The sequence below is a fragment of the Triticum urartu genome, chromosome 4A, assembly GCF_056163025.1.
Source record: "Triticum urartu cultivar PI428250 chromosome 4A, HENAU_Tu73, whole genome shotgun sequence".
NCBI classification, from domain to species: domain Eukaryota; kingdom Viridiplantae; phylum Streptophyta; class Magnoliopsida; order Poales; family Poaceae; genus Triticum; species Triticum urartu.
The window spans coordinates 297749376-297763488 of NC_141876.1; the positions used below are offsets into that span (position 1 = coordinate 297749376).

General features: G+C 45.8%; 1 long non-coding RNA gene across 5 annotated transcripts; it reads right to left on the minus strand.

The window, feature by feature from the left end:
* Positions 1–472: 472 nt before the first annotated feature.
* LOC125551501 (uncharacterized) lies at positions 473–4258 on the minus strand. Of its 5 annotated transcripts, XR_007302743.2 has the most exons (7): positions 3925–4258; positions 3745–3809; positions 3479–3645; positions 2990–3058; positions 1584–2154; positions 1042–1137; positions 473–879 (listed from the first exon to the last, which is right to left on the minus strand). It is a non-coding gene; the product is annotated as an uncharacterized LOC125551501 (long non-coding RNA). The 5 variants fall into 5 exon arrangements; XR_007302740.2 differs by having other exon boundaries at positions 3479–3809; XR_007302742.2 differs by having other exon boundaries at positions 1042–1140; positions 3479–3809.
* Positions 4259–14113: the final 9855 nt, after the last annotated feature.

The following is a 14113-nucleotide window of genomic DNA, read 5'->3' on the forward strand; positions in this document are numbered from 1 at the left end:
TTTTTTGTCTTCAAAATCACAAGGATGTGCTGAATCATTTTCAGGAGCCACCATCTCAGAGCACAAGTAATTATCAATTGCAGCATCCACTACTACCTTGACAACAGTTTCTTAAGATGGGAAGTTAACGAGATCAGGCCTAATTATCTAAAAGGATGACTGAAACATTATGACGGTAAGATTGCTGACCATGAGGATTTGTTGTATCTTGGTTGATGTTTTCAACTGAAAACTCTTCAGTTGGACATTAAAGATAGATACTTTCTCGCATCAATTTAAATTGCTACTTATTGCAGCTAGTTTCACGAAGGAAAGAAGATGGAAAAATAATACAAAGTTTCTATCCTATAACCATAAGAAAACTCGGTTGTAAATGAAAGATAGCGACTACAGAAGCTGATCCAAGCTTTCATCCTCACATGTGAATGATCTATGCTAAACCATTTGAGGTGATAGAGTTCGGAGCCGCTGCTGACTGAAGGTTGATGATATTACTGGACATTCAGTCGTCTGAAGCACATAATCTTCTTTCAACACTTCTCAAAAGGCAAAATCAATACGACCACATGAACACGAGATAGAAGGTGAGAGAAATTTACAATCAAGATGTAGGCTGGGTCAGGCAGGACTGTGCCCCACATAGGTAGGTGGCGGCACCAAAGTTGGGGCAGGGGAGTGTGCGTCTCCACTCCGTCACGTGATATCCATCGGGCATCACCAAACGATCTCCGGGGACAATGAAGCGATGGTGGCTTCTGGCTTTGCCAGTTCAAGAGCCCCCTGTTATCGGTCTCGGGCCACCCTTGTTCCTTCACCAGTGTTGTTGGCAGGCCACCGACGAAATTGACTGTTGTAGGAGGTGCAGCCCCAATTCTCAGCCTTCAACACAAAATTGGTCCATCACAAATGCTACCAAAATAAGCCACATAATTTTTCTGACGCTATAATTCAGAAACTACTAAAACCAAATTCATGTTGTTATTTGGACGAACAAATATTCTGCATCAACTAATGCATGGTGCAGGGAAAATAGGGAATTACCTCTTGGTCCAACCAGGAGCTTCATGATTTACTTTGCCAGTCAATTCCACCGACTACACTGGAGTAGCTCCCTTCCTTGCCGAGTCTATTCCTCTGCTGCTGTCCGAGCATAAACAACAGTGAGCCATAATGTACTACCACGGGAAACAACAACAAGTAAAGCATCATCAGTTCGTAGATGCAAGAAAAAAGATGCTAGCAAGCAACTCTGCTGCTCCCCAAACTGTAACCATCGAGTCCCGCGAGATACATCCCCAGCTGCTTGTTTGGCTTTCCTCAAAGAAGCTCCCATCTATATTCAACAATCACCCCAGCCAACTTCTGGCGGCGACCATTGTTTTCTAAAGAGTTTGACTGGATAACATCACAATAACACATACATTACACTATTATGTGACAACATTATTAGCATTATACAAATTGATACGCTTGTCCCCAGCCTAACAAAAGTCAAGGATACATGCAACCACAACAAATGTAAACACATGCATATATCTACATTGTCTCTCGAGATAAAGAAATAAAGGGGTAAATCACGTTACATTATTTAAGTGACCTCCGTTGTAGCTCAAACATGTGTTGATTTGCTGCATCAAGGTGCCAAATAACTCACATGGTGCGCCCACTTTGTTGTCTCCAATAAATTCAGGACCCTTCCAAGATGTTAAAATAGTAGCATATAAAGAAAATAAAACATCTCCTTACAACTACATAATATATACAAAACAGAGTATATAGTGACTGTTTCTTGAAGCTGAGAGAAAAATAAGCATCTTTCATCAGAATCTTTGGTACATTGTGAGGAAAAAACAATTGAACTTCTTTTCCAACACGGGATAAGGCAAAGAATGAAAATGAAACAAAAACTTACCATGTAAGAATTCATTATTTCTGTGTCTCGTTTAGACGGGTAATGACTTAATAGACGAACAAAAGCCTAACATTTAAGCAGATTTTTTTCATGGTTATAATGATGCTTTTCTTCTTAAGTTAAGGTTGGTCTTGTTTGTTAGAAAAATATAAAACTAAAAAGAGCTAGAGAACACAAAGTTACATGCCAAACCATAGAAGAAAACAGCTTGCCGACTCACCTCTAATAGTCAATGGTCTCACCTACATCAGCAACAATCAATTGTGTTGTGTAAATGAAGTTTGTAGATATTAGATTAGGGTGCATCAATTGAAATGCCATGAAAATAACAATAATAAAGGAAAAACTATTGAGGAAAATAATTATCGGTAGATGATCATAGTCTAACAAATAATAAATGTAATTCTAAAAGCAGCTCCCAGTTGTTTTCTTTGTTAATCTAAATGGTAATTATCTAAACATCACTATAAAGCTATTTCAAAGTTCTCTCACCACTTCCTTGCATAGTCATGTCTCCAACATAAGAATCAAAACTTATAATTAAACTATAAGCACTTCAATAAGTTTCTCGAGCTCCTCAAGGTAGCGAACAACCTAGTGTATTAAGCCAAACCATGTTATCATAATATTTTCTTAACTCTAATCATCAAATGCCCATACATTTTCTTGCAGCAAAAATTCTCTAGCTCGTCTAGGCAACAATGAACCAAGGCATGCACACCAACTAAAGTACATCCCCTGAAAAGTGCAATTCTAATTGTTTTCCACATTGAAAATCTGGTACATCATGGTCAAAACAACATGAGAGAAAAAAACTAGGGAAATCCCTCATTGATTATTTCTATTGGCAGAACAAAAACTGCTAGTCCAAATAAAATAAAATAAGCCTCTAACATTGACATGTTGTTCTGAAGTATCATCAAACCTATTGATAATTAATTGTATATAGAAAAGAACTAAAACCAACAAATGCACTTGGCTAATTGAAAATCAAGCACACTGAAGTTGTAATTGCAGGTAGAGGACGAAGCAATTAAAAAGTAGTTAGCAAATGTTGGATATTCCGAACTCTCATACCTACGTGTTGATGTCGTTTAGTATGTGTCATACGCCGAGTTAGCAAGTCCTGATCTATGTAATCTGCATCTGTAAGTACAAGAAAAAATTATCGTTATCAAGGTTATGGCCTGAGGCAAACAATTGAACTATTGATCTAGTAGCTATCTCATATGTGAGAGTTTCGTCTTGGCCAAACTGTGATCAGCCTGTAGTAGCTTGGTGTACGGCAAATCGTCTACTCAAGCGATGATCCGATCAAAGGAAGCCATGCACAGCTAACTGGGATTTTTTACACACCTTATAATTTATATAGCAGACTGCTAGCCTAAATAAAATAAGGCTTTACCATATTGACATATTGTTCTAAACTTCACCTAACCTATTAACTATTGCCAACAAAGAGATTTAGCTAATTGAAATGTAAGCACATTGAGCTTGCAATTGCAGGTAGTGCGTAAAGCAATTAGGAAGTAGCTAGGGAATGTTGGATATTCCGAACTCCCATACCTACGTGTTGATCTTTTTTCTGAGTCCCAAGTCATAGTATTTATCATCCACCGAGTTGGCAATTTCTAATGTATGTAATCTGCATCTATAAAGTTTTGCCAGCACATCGGACATACATGCCTTTGCCCAAGCATCAGGGAAAGGTGTGCGTGTTGTCATCATTGAATCTGCGAACAACCAAAAAGTTAAGATCAATCTCCATGCCCAACATAATCCGCAAAAATCAAGTGACTATTTCCCCTCTCGATCTCCTCGCTCTACTCAACCATGGTAGCCGACAGAGCCAGAACAGGGAAGCTTGTGTGGGCTGGAGGCTGTCCGCCAGGAGGGCCTGCACGGGAGCCGGCAAGCGTTTGTAGCAGGCCGTGAGCCGCATTGGACAGGATGGGAGAGGAAAGGGGTGTGGAGCAGTGAGCAGTGCCCCGAGGGAATGGAGATAGAGGTACCAGGGAGAGGCGTCGGCATCCTTGCGCACAGAAGCGCTAGGCGGTGGCGGAGATCCTGCGGGAGGCACCAAGGTGGCGAGGTGAGTCTCTGGCTGGGTCACGCAGAATCAGGGCATCCACCGGCGGGCGGCGTGCTCCAAGGAGCTGTCGGCCGAGGCTCCGTCTTGGATATCGAACGACGGCGAGGGGCTACGATGACGACTGGGGATGGGAGAGGGTGGAGAGGGTTGCTGGGAGCAGAGGGATGGGGCGTGGCGGTGGAGGGAACCCTAGCGCCGGGTGGCCGGGATGGTTCGTGTTCTCGTGGGGATAGAGAGACGGGTGTATGTAGAATCGTTTTTGTTTCACTTAAGAGATGAAACATCATGGAGTGCGGGTTGATTTTAAAAAGAGTGAGGGGCCTTTGTGTAAAAACGCCGCGAGGGTGAACCCGGAGACTCAATCTGTGCTTTATTATTAGGGAGAGATATGGCTTAAGGCCATCTAATGCGATAAAAGCGAAAGGCTTGGAAGATAAAGTGAGTCCATTAACTCCAACGGCATAGCTGAGCTGCACGGCAATGACCTAACGAACCTTACTCCTCGTCTAAAAAGTCTGCAACATAATATGTTGCAGCCCAAAAACGGGTCAGCACATGGAATATGCTGGCAAAATAACACAGTAGAGCATGAACAGAATAATACTATCACTACATGCATATTTGGCTGGTGGAAAGCTCTATGGTTATAGTTTTTGCGAAAAGCCAATTTTTCCCTACAACAAAGGAATGGATTTTAATTTAACTATCATGGTAGTTGAACAACATTGAGAAGGTTCCTCCAACTCAATCCCAATTAAAGTGATTAACATCCCAACAATATTAATTAAGAATGATGAGATACATGTGATAACCCAAATACTAGATACTCAAGGATTGTCCATAACCGGGGACACGACTAACCATGATTAGATTATACACTCTACAGAGGTTTGTGCACTTTTCCCCACAAGACTCGATCGCCTCCGTTGGATTTCTCGCACTACAAGGTGTTTGAGAAACGGATGATCGAGACACAGTCTTTCAAAAACATTAACTCTCTACTCCGGACAGACCATACCAAACCTACATCCCACTACCTGCTGATCTGCCTCTTCAAGAGCTTCACGTAACTTACTCAACTATGCTAGAGCCCATAATAGCCTGTGGCTGCACACGGAAGTTTCTAGCATGAATCATCTCAGTTCCCTTTGAGCCTGGGTGGCGGTCCATAGGAAGATCGCACGGGTACTCCGGGATTTCCAAAAAAATACAGACAACACTGGGTACTCCAGGTGCCTCAATCCACCCAGATGTTAATTTAAGTTGCCACCTTAAGTTGAACCATTAATTAACAAACTCACACCTGTCATGGATTTCACTCAAACCCAAACCACGTCTACGAGCATAGCATAGCATAGCAATTTAAGCAACGCGTAGAAGTAACTCCCAAGGGTTTGAATGTAACAGGGTAATAGGTTCTAGCTCATCAACTACTTCCCAACCCACATGTTAATGACATCCTAATCATGCAATGTTTGAGGATTGGAACTAATGCATAAAAACTGGGTGATAAAAGGGTATGATCAAAGTGTTACTTGCCTTACTGACGGTCTGTGAAACCTAGGGACTTGTAGTAGCACGCTTCGCACTCCCGGTGTTCTATCACAGAAAAACAATAACATACATAATCAACAACCAAAGATGCGCAAACAAAACTCAAATAAAAGAGGTTGACCAGAAAGTTCAACTTAAGAACTCCGGTTAGCAAAAGGAATCAAATCAAACGGAGCAACGAGACTCAAACAGCGAAAGAAAGAAGCTTCGTTTACTAATATGATCCTAGGTCAAAATTTTACAGTGGCAAAAAGTTATTTAAGTTGGTTAAACGGAAAGAGGGTCTCGAGACGAAGATCTAGGCGCTTGAATCGCCTGATTTCGACTAACGAGCGAAAAGATAAACAGAAACTAAGATCGGATCAGAAATCGCGATCAGAAAACTCGCAGAATAAATCCAATAAAAGAAAACTGACGAACAGACTAACGAACAAGCGTTCGTTAGCTGTAACTAACGGGTGAAAACCATTTGTTAAAACGAACATACGGACGAACGCCCGCTAACTAGAAGAACCGAGAAAAACCGGCGATCCGAAAAAAACGAATATAGGGTTTTCTAAAAAAACCGAACGGTTCTTAAAAAAACCGGCGGCTCGGATCCGGCGGCTACCTCCGGCGAGGCGAGGTGGCGGGGCGGCGGAGGCAAGCGGCGGCGGCGGCGCGGGGCGCGGCAAGTGGCGGCGACGGCTTAGCACGGGCGGCAGGGTTGGCGCGGGGCGGCGGCGGCGGTGGTGGTTTGGGGCGGCGGGGGTGGCGGCTATATAAAGGGCGGGGCGGGGCGGCTTGCTTGGAGGAGGGGCAAGCGGCGGCGGCGGCGGAGTCCGGCTCGGACTCCTAGTCCGAGCGGCGGTGGGGCGGTGCACGCGCGGGGAGGCGGCGGCGGCTGCGGGCCGGCCTGGCTCGGCTGGGCCTTAGGCCTAGTCGGGCGCGGGAACTTTTTTTTTAAATAATTTCGCCGACAGAAATAAAATCCTAGCCAAATAAATAAAAATCTAAAAATGCCAAAATAAATTTTCATCGTCTAAATAAAATATTTAGAACGAGATGAAAATTTTCTTGGCCCTAAAATGCAACTTTGAAAACGTGCAATTCTCGTTTCAGATTTGATAAAAATCAAATATGAAAACCGGGGAAATCCCCAACTCTCTCCGAGGGTCCTTGAGTTGCTCAGGATTTCGAGGATCGCGAGACAAAATGCAAATAAAATATGATATGCATGGATAACTATGTATAACATTCCAAATTGAAAATTTGGGATGTTACAAACCTACCCCCCTTAAGATGAATCCCGCCCTCGAGATTCGGGTTGGCTAGAAAATAGGTGTGGGTGGTCTTTGCGAAGATCATCCTCTCGTTCCCAGGTGGCTTCGTCCTTGGTATGGTGGCTCCACTGAACTTTGCAAAATTTGATAACCTTACTGCGGGTGACTCTGCTGGCAAACTCAAGAATCTTTACTGGCTTCTCCTCGTAAGTCAAATCACTGTCCAACTGAATTGCCTCCAAGGGTACTGTATCTCTTAACGGTATATCAACCATTTCAGCATGACATCTCTTCAACTGTGAAACATGAAACACATCATGAACTCCTGACAATCCCTCGGGTAATTCCAACTTGTAGGCAACTTCTCCCATCCGTTCCAAAACACGATACGGTCCTACAAATCTCAGAGCTAATTTCCCCTTAACTCCAAAACGTTTCACTCCTCACAAGGGAGATACTCGCAGATATACTCTGTCTCCAATTTCATAGGTTACCTCTTTGCGTTTTGAGTCCGCATAACTCTTCTGCCTGGACTGAGCAATCTTCAGTCTATCACGAATCAATTTAACCTTCTCCTTAGACTCCTTGATCAAGTCTGGTCCAAACAACTGTCGGTCTCCTACCTCGTCCCACATCAAAGGTGTTCTGCACCTGCGTCCATACAGGGCTTCAAACGGTGCCATCTTCAAACTGGCTTGGTAGCTATTGTTGTACGAGAACTCTGCGTAAGGCAAATTGTCATCCCAACTAGATCCATAATCTAGCGCACAGGCTCTCAACATGTCCTCCAAAATTTGGTTCACTCTCTCGGTCTGTCCATCTGTCTGTGGGTGGAAAGCTGTACTAAACTCCAACCTAGTCCCTAAAGTATGGTGTAACTGGTGCCAAAACTTTGAAGTAAACTGTGTTCCTCTATCTGATACGATGGTCCTTGGAACTCCATGCAGACATATGATCCTGGACATATAAATCTTGGCCAACTTTGCACTGGTATAAGTGGTTTTCACTGGGATGAAGTGAGCCACTTTGGTCAAGCGATCAACTACTACCCATATGGAATCATATCCTGCTTTAGTCCTGGGCAATCCGGTGATAAAGTCCATGCCAAGTTTATCCCACTTCCATTCGGGTATCGTCATAGGCTGTAATAGTCCTGTTGGCTTCTGATGTTCCGCCTTCACTCTCTGACATACATCAGATACGGCTACATACTCGGCAATATCCTTCTTCATACCGGTCCACCAGAAAGGTTTCTTCAAATCCAGATACATCTTGGTGTTTCCTGGGTGTATTGAGTATGGTGAGTCATGAGCCTCTTGAAGTATTAACTTCCTGATCTCCGGGTTATTGGGCACATAAACTCGGTCCTCAAACCATAGGGTATCATGCTCATCTTCACGAAAACCTTTGGCCTTTCCTTTGCTCATCTTCTCATTTATCTCGACAATCTCCTTGTCATCATTCTGAGCTTCCCGAATCTTGTCCAGCAATGTCGACTGGACCTCCATTGTTGCAACGAATCCTCTAGGAACAATCTCCAATCGAAGTTCCATGATATTCTCTGCTAACTCCTTCGGCAGTCCCTTACTTTCAAGGATATTAGCATAACTCTTCCTGCTCAACGCGTCCGCTACGACATTGGCCTTTCCTGGGTGATAGTGTAGCTTCATATCATAATCCTTGATAAGCTCCAACCATCTCCTTTGTCTAAGGTTCAGTTCCTTCTGGGTGAAGATGTACTTCAAACTCTTATGGTCCGTGTATACATCACATCAGTTTCCAATAAGGTAATGCCTCCAGGTCTTCAATGCATGCACTACGGCTGCTAACTCCAAATCATGCGTGGCATAGTTCAACTCATGAGGTTTTAGTTGTCGTGAGGCATACAAAACAACTCTTCCATCCTGCATAAGTACACATCCAAGTCCTAAGCGAGAGGCGTCGCAATACACTTGGAATTCCTTATGTATATCCGGCAGTGTTAGCACTGGCACTGTAGTCAAACGTTTCTTCAACTCCTGGAAACTTGCCTCGCAATCTTCTATCCATTTAAACTTAGTATCCTTCTTTAACAGTTCAGTTATTAGCTTCGCAATCTTGGAAAAGTTCTCAATGAATCTCCGATAGTAACCCGCGAGTCCAAGGAAACTGCGGATCTCGCTAAGTGAGGTGGGTGCCAACCATTCAGTGACTGACTGAATTTTGCTGGGGTCTACTACTATACATTCTACCGATATAACATGTCCAAGGAACCCGACTTCCTTCAACCAAAACTCGCATTTGCTAAACTTAGCATACAACTGGTGTTCCCTGAGTTTCTCGAGAACTAAGCGCAAATGCTCCTTGTGCTCCTCCTCGTTCTTCGAGTATACCATAATATCGTCAACAAACACCACAACAAACTTGTCCAAATACTCCATGAATACCTTGTTCATCATGCTCATGAAATAAGCAGGGGCATTAGTCAGTCCAAATGACATGACCGTGTACTCGTATAATCCATACCGCGTTGTGAACGCTGTCTTTGGTATATCCTTCTCACGTATCTTCAACTGATGGTATCCCGATCTCAAATCGATCTTTGAAAACACCCTAGCTCCTTGCAACTGATCAAATAGATCGTTGATCATCGGTAGTGGGTACTTGTTCTTAATCGTCACCTCATTCAAGACTCGATAATCAACAACCATCCTTAGGGATTTATCCTTCTTCTCAACCAAAAGCACTGGGGCTCCCCAAGGTGATGAACTTCTTCGAATGTATCCTTTCTCCAATAACTCCTTGATCTGTTTCTTGATTTCCTCCAGATCATTTGCGACTCTATCAAAAACTCAATGTCTCTATCCGGTGGCATGCCTGGTAACTCCTCTGGGAAAACATCTGGATAATCCTTCACTACAGGCACTTCCTCCTGAACAACTCCCGTAAGGGCATTCACTTGGCTCCTCCTAGGCACATGCCTAGACACATACTTAATCCTTTTTCCCTCCGGGGTGGTAAGATAAATTGACTTACTAGCACAGTCAATACTTCCTCCAAACTTTGACATCTAGTCCATACCTAATATCACATCCAATCATTATGACTCCAAGATAATTAGGTCAGACGGAAAAACATGTGTGCCAATGGTTAAGGGTACCTGGTCGCACCATCGGCTAGCCATGTATTCTGCTCCGGGTGAGCTTACTAACAAAGGGGTCCTAAGGGTTTGGGTTGGTAGTTTAAACTTATCCACAAATCCCCTTGATATGTATGAATGCGATGCACCAGTATCGAAAAGAACAAGAGCGGTAAATGAATTAACCAAAAACTTACCTATTACCGCGTCCGGCTGCTCTTCAACCTCCTCCACGTTAACGTGGTTCACTTGTCCTTTATTGAATGGATTGGGCTTCTTCCCAGCGCTCCCATTTCCGTTTCCATTCTTTCCTTCAGGGCACTCCGTGGCGTAGTGTCCAGTCTTCCCACACTTGAAACAAGTAACGTGACTTAGATCTCTTTTGGCGGGTGTGGCTGGATTGGGGCGGTTTTGATTATTGTTGGCTCCGTTCCCATTCCCATTCTTAGAACCGCTGTGGTTATGCGATCCTCCTCCAGTGTGGTTGTGACCTCCATGGTTATGAACAGGTCCTCCCGAATTCATGGTTAGGCGAGGCTTCTGCTGAGCTCCTGAGTTATACTTCCCTTGTCCATACTTTCTCTTGCGGCTCTCAATTTGCTGCTGCTTCCCTTCAATCATAAGAGCCTTATCTACCAACTCCTACTAGTTGTTGAAGGTTTCTACCATCAACTGCATGCTCATCTCATCATTCAGCCCTTCCATAAACTTCTCCTGCTTCGCGGCATCCGTGGCCACATCATCAAGGGCATAGCATGATAACTTGCTAAAATCATCCACGTACTGAGCCACAGTACGCTTCCCCTGGCGTAGGTTGCGGAACTCCCGCTTCTTCATCTGCATAGCTCCAGTTGAGACATGGGCCGTGCGGAAAGCTTGCTGAAACTGGTCCCAAGTGACGTTGGCTACGGGAAAAGTGGCTATGTAATTCTCCCACCATGATGCTGCTGGTCCATCCAACTGATGTGTGGCAAAACACACCTTCTCAGCATCAGTGCATCCCGCAGTGGTCAACTCCCTTCCAATATGGCATAGCCAATCATCAGCAACTATTGGCTCGGTGCTACTAGAAAACACCGGCGGCTGTAACCTTAGAAAACGGGCTAGGTTGTCCACTGGCGGCGGGTTGTTTTTGTTGTTATTGCCCTGGTTCTGAACTAGCAATTGCATTTAAGTATTCTGCTGCTGGATCAACTGGGTGAGCTCCGGTGGGAAAGCAAAACCGGTGTCACGTCTCGGAGGCATCTGATGGGTTTAGATGGAAGAGATCAGAATAGAAAAGGGGTCTAATGAGAAAACACTACCCATATGCACATGAGACAAACACAAACATTTCACTCAACCAATCAAGCAAGGGCATACAAACGGTCTAGGACTATCGCAAAGTGCTCATCTAATACTAATTACATGGGGAAATACTACTAATATTTGGTGGTCATCTAGAAATTTTGATCGGTGGTAGACTCCATGATGTCTGCTCCAGCTTCGTCTTCAAAGTCATTGAGGGAGTGCTAGATTAGGGGGTGTCCGGATGGCCGGACTATACCTTCAGCCGGACTCATGGACTATGAAGATACAAGATTGAAGACTTCGTCCCGTGTCCGGAAGGGACTTTCCTTGGCGTGGAAGGCAAGCTTGGCGATACGGATGTTCAGATCTCCTGCCATTGTAACCGACTCTATGTAACCCTAAACCTATCCGGTGTCTATATAAACCGAAGGGTTCTAGTCCGTAGGACAACATACACATCTACAATCATACCATAGGCTAGCTTCTAGGGTTTAGCCTCTCTGATCTCGTGGTAGATCAACTCTGTACTACCCATATCATCAATATTAATCAAGCAGGACGTAGGGTTTTACCTCCATCGAGAGGGCCCGAACCTGGGTAAAACTTCGTGTCCCTTGCCTCCTGTTACCATCCGGCCTAGACGCACAGTTCGGGACCCCCTACCCGAGATCCGCCGGTTTTGACACCGACATTGGTGCTTTCATTGAGAGTTCCTCTGTGCCATCACCGTCAGGCCCGATGGCTCCTACAATCATCAATGGCGATGCAGTCCAGGGTGAGACTTCCTCCCCGGACAGATCTTCGTCTTTGGCGGCTTCGCACTGCGGGCCAATTCACTTGGCCATCAAGAGCAGATCGAAAGCTACGCCCCTGGCCGTCAGGTCAGATTCGGAATTTTAAACTATACGGCCGATATCCGCGGGGACTTAATCTTCGACGGATTCGAACCACCGCCGAGCGCGCCGCTCTGTCACGACGAGCATGATCTAGCTCTGCCGCCGAACAGTGCCCTAGAGGCCGCACCCGCATCGGCTCCGACCCTTAGTTCGGAGCCAACCGCGCTGATCGAGGATGGGCGGTTGGACGCCACCTCGGGGGCTGCAATCCCAACGGCGGTTGGGCTGAACACCAGCCCCGTACTCATCAAGACTCGCGACTCCATGGAGCCGGATTCTTCTCCGGACTCCAAACTCTCCGCGCCCCTGCCGAGCGAATCCGATTGGGCGCCGATCATGGAGTTCACGGCCACAGATGTCTTTCAGCACTCGCCTTTCGGCGATATCCTGAAGTCACTGAAGTCTCTCTCTTTATTAGGAGAACCCTGGCCGGACTACGGTCAGCAAGGTTGGGATTCGGACGATGAAGAAATTCAAAATCCGCCCACGCCCACTTGGTAGCCACTGTCGACGATTTAACCGACATACCCGACTTCAACTCCGACGACATTAACGGTATGGACGCCGATGAAGGAGACGATGAAGAATCAACGCCTATCGAGCCCTGGAACGCCACCTCGTCACATGACGTATACATGGTGGACGCACCCAAAGATGACGGCGCGGAGCGGAAGAATGCACCGAAGGATTGTGCCCTCGGAAAGCAGTCAAAGCGGCGATGCAAGCGCTGCCCCAAATCCCACCTCGACAGAAATAGCGATCGTACTGATCCAGCGCTGGAGCAGGGCGAACCACTGCCAGACAATGGCAATCCGGATAATCAAACCGAACAAACAAATCCTATCAATGATAATGGTCCGGACGACATAACGCTGGACAAGCACTCGGAGCAGCAGAACGCCCGTAAAAGGCTCGTTGCCACCGCAAGGAGCCTCAAAAAGCAGAAGCGGAGGCTCAAGGCCGCGCAAAACACGCTCCAATTCAGATGGAGCAAAATACTCAACACTGTAGCAAGGTACGGCGACAATCGCCCCTCCAAGAGCTACCCAAAGCGGAAGCTGCTACCCGAATTCGATGAGGAGGCCTCAGACCCCCCACAACCAAATATCAAAGCAGCCACCTGGTTGGATAGACGACCCCTCTACCACCACAGAACGGCATTCAACGCCGCTCACAATGCAACACGCGACCCATGCGAGGGCTCGCACCCAAAGGACGGTGCAACAAGATCCATCTATGGACCACGCAAGCGCGCCCCAGCATACAATGCAACACAACAAACATCCGAACAATGCGGCACACCCAGCTACAGGGGTGCCGCACACCCCCTATGTTTCACCGATGAGGTACTGGACCATGAATTTCCAGAGGGATTCAAGCCCGTAAACATAGAGGCATACGACAGAACAACAGACCCTGGGGTCTGGATTGAGGACTATATCCTTCATATACATATGGCTCGAGGGGATGATCTCCATGCCATCAAGTACTTACCTCTCAAACTCAAAGGGCCAGCTCGTCACTGGCTCAAAGGGCTCCCCGAAAGCTCCATCGGAAGTTGGGAAGAGCTCGAAGACGCCTTTCGGGCAAACTTTCAAGGGACTTATGTACGACCTCCGGATGCGGACGACCTGAGTCACATAACTCAATAGCCCGGAGAGTCAGCCCGAAAGCTTTGGAATAGGTTTCTTACTAAAAAGAACCAGATTGTCGACTGCCCGGACGCCGAAGCCTTAGCGGCTTTCAAGCACAGCGTCTGCGACGAATGGCTCGCCAGACACCTCGGCCAAAACAAACCGAGAACGATGGCCGCATTAACAAACCTCATGACCCGCTTTTGCGCGGGTGAGGACAGCTGGCTAGCCAGATGCAGCACCAGCGACCCCAGTACATCTGAAGTCAGAGATGGAAACGGGAAATCATGGCGCAACAGCAATAACAAATGCCAAAATAAAGAAAATAGAACGAAGGGCATGACAGTAAATGCCG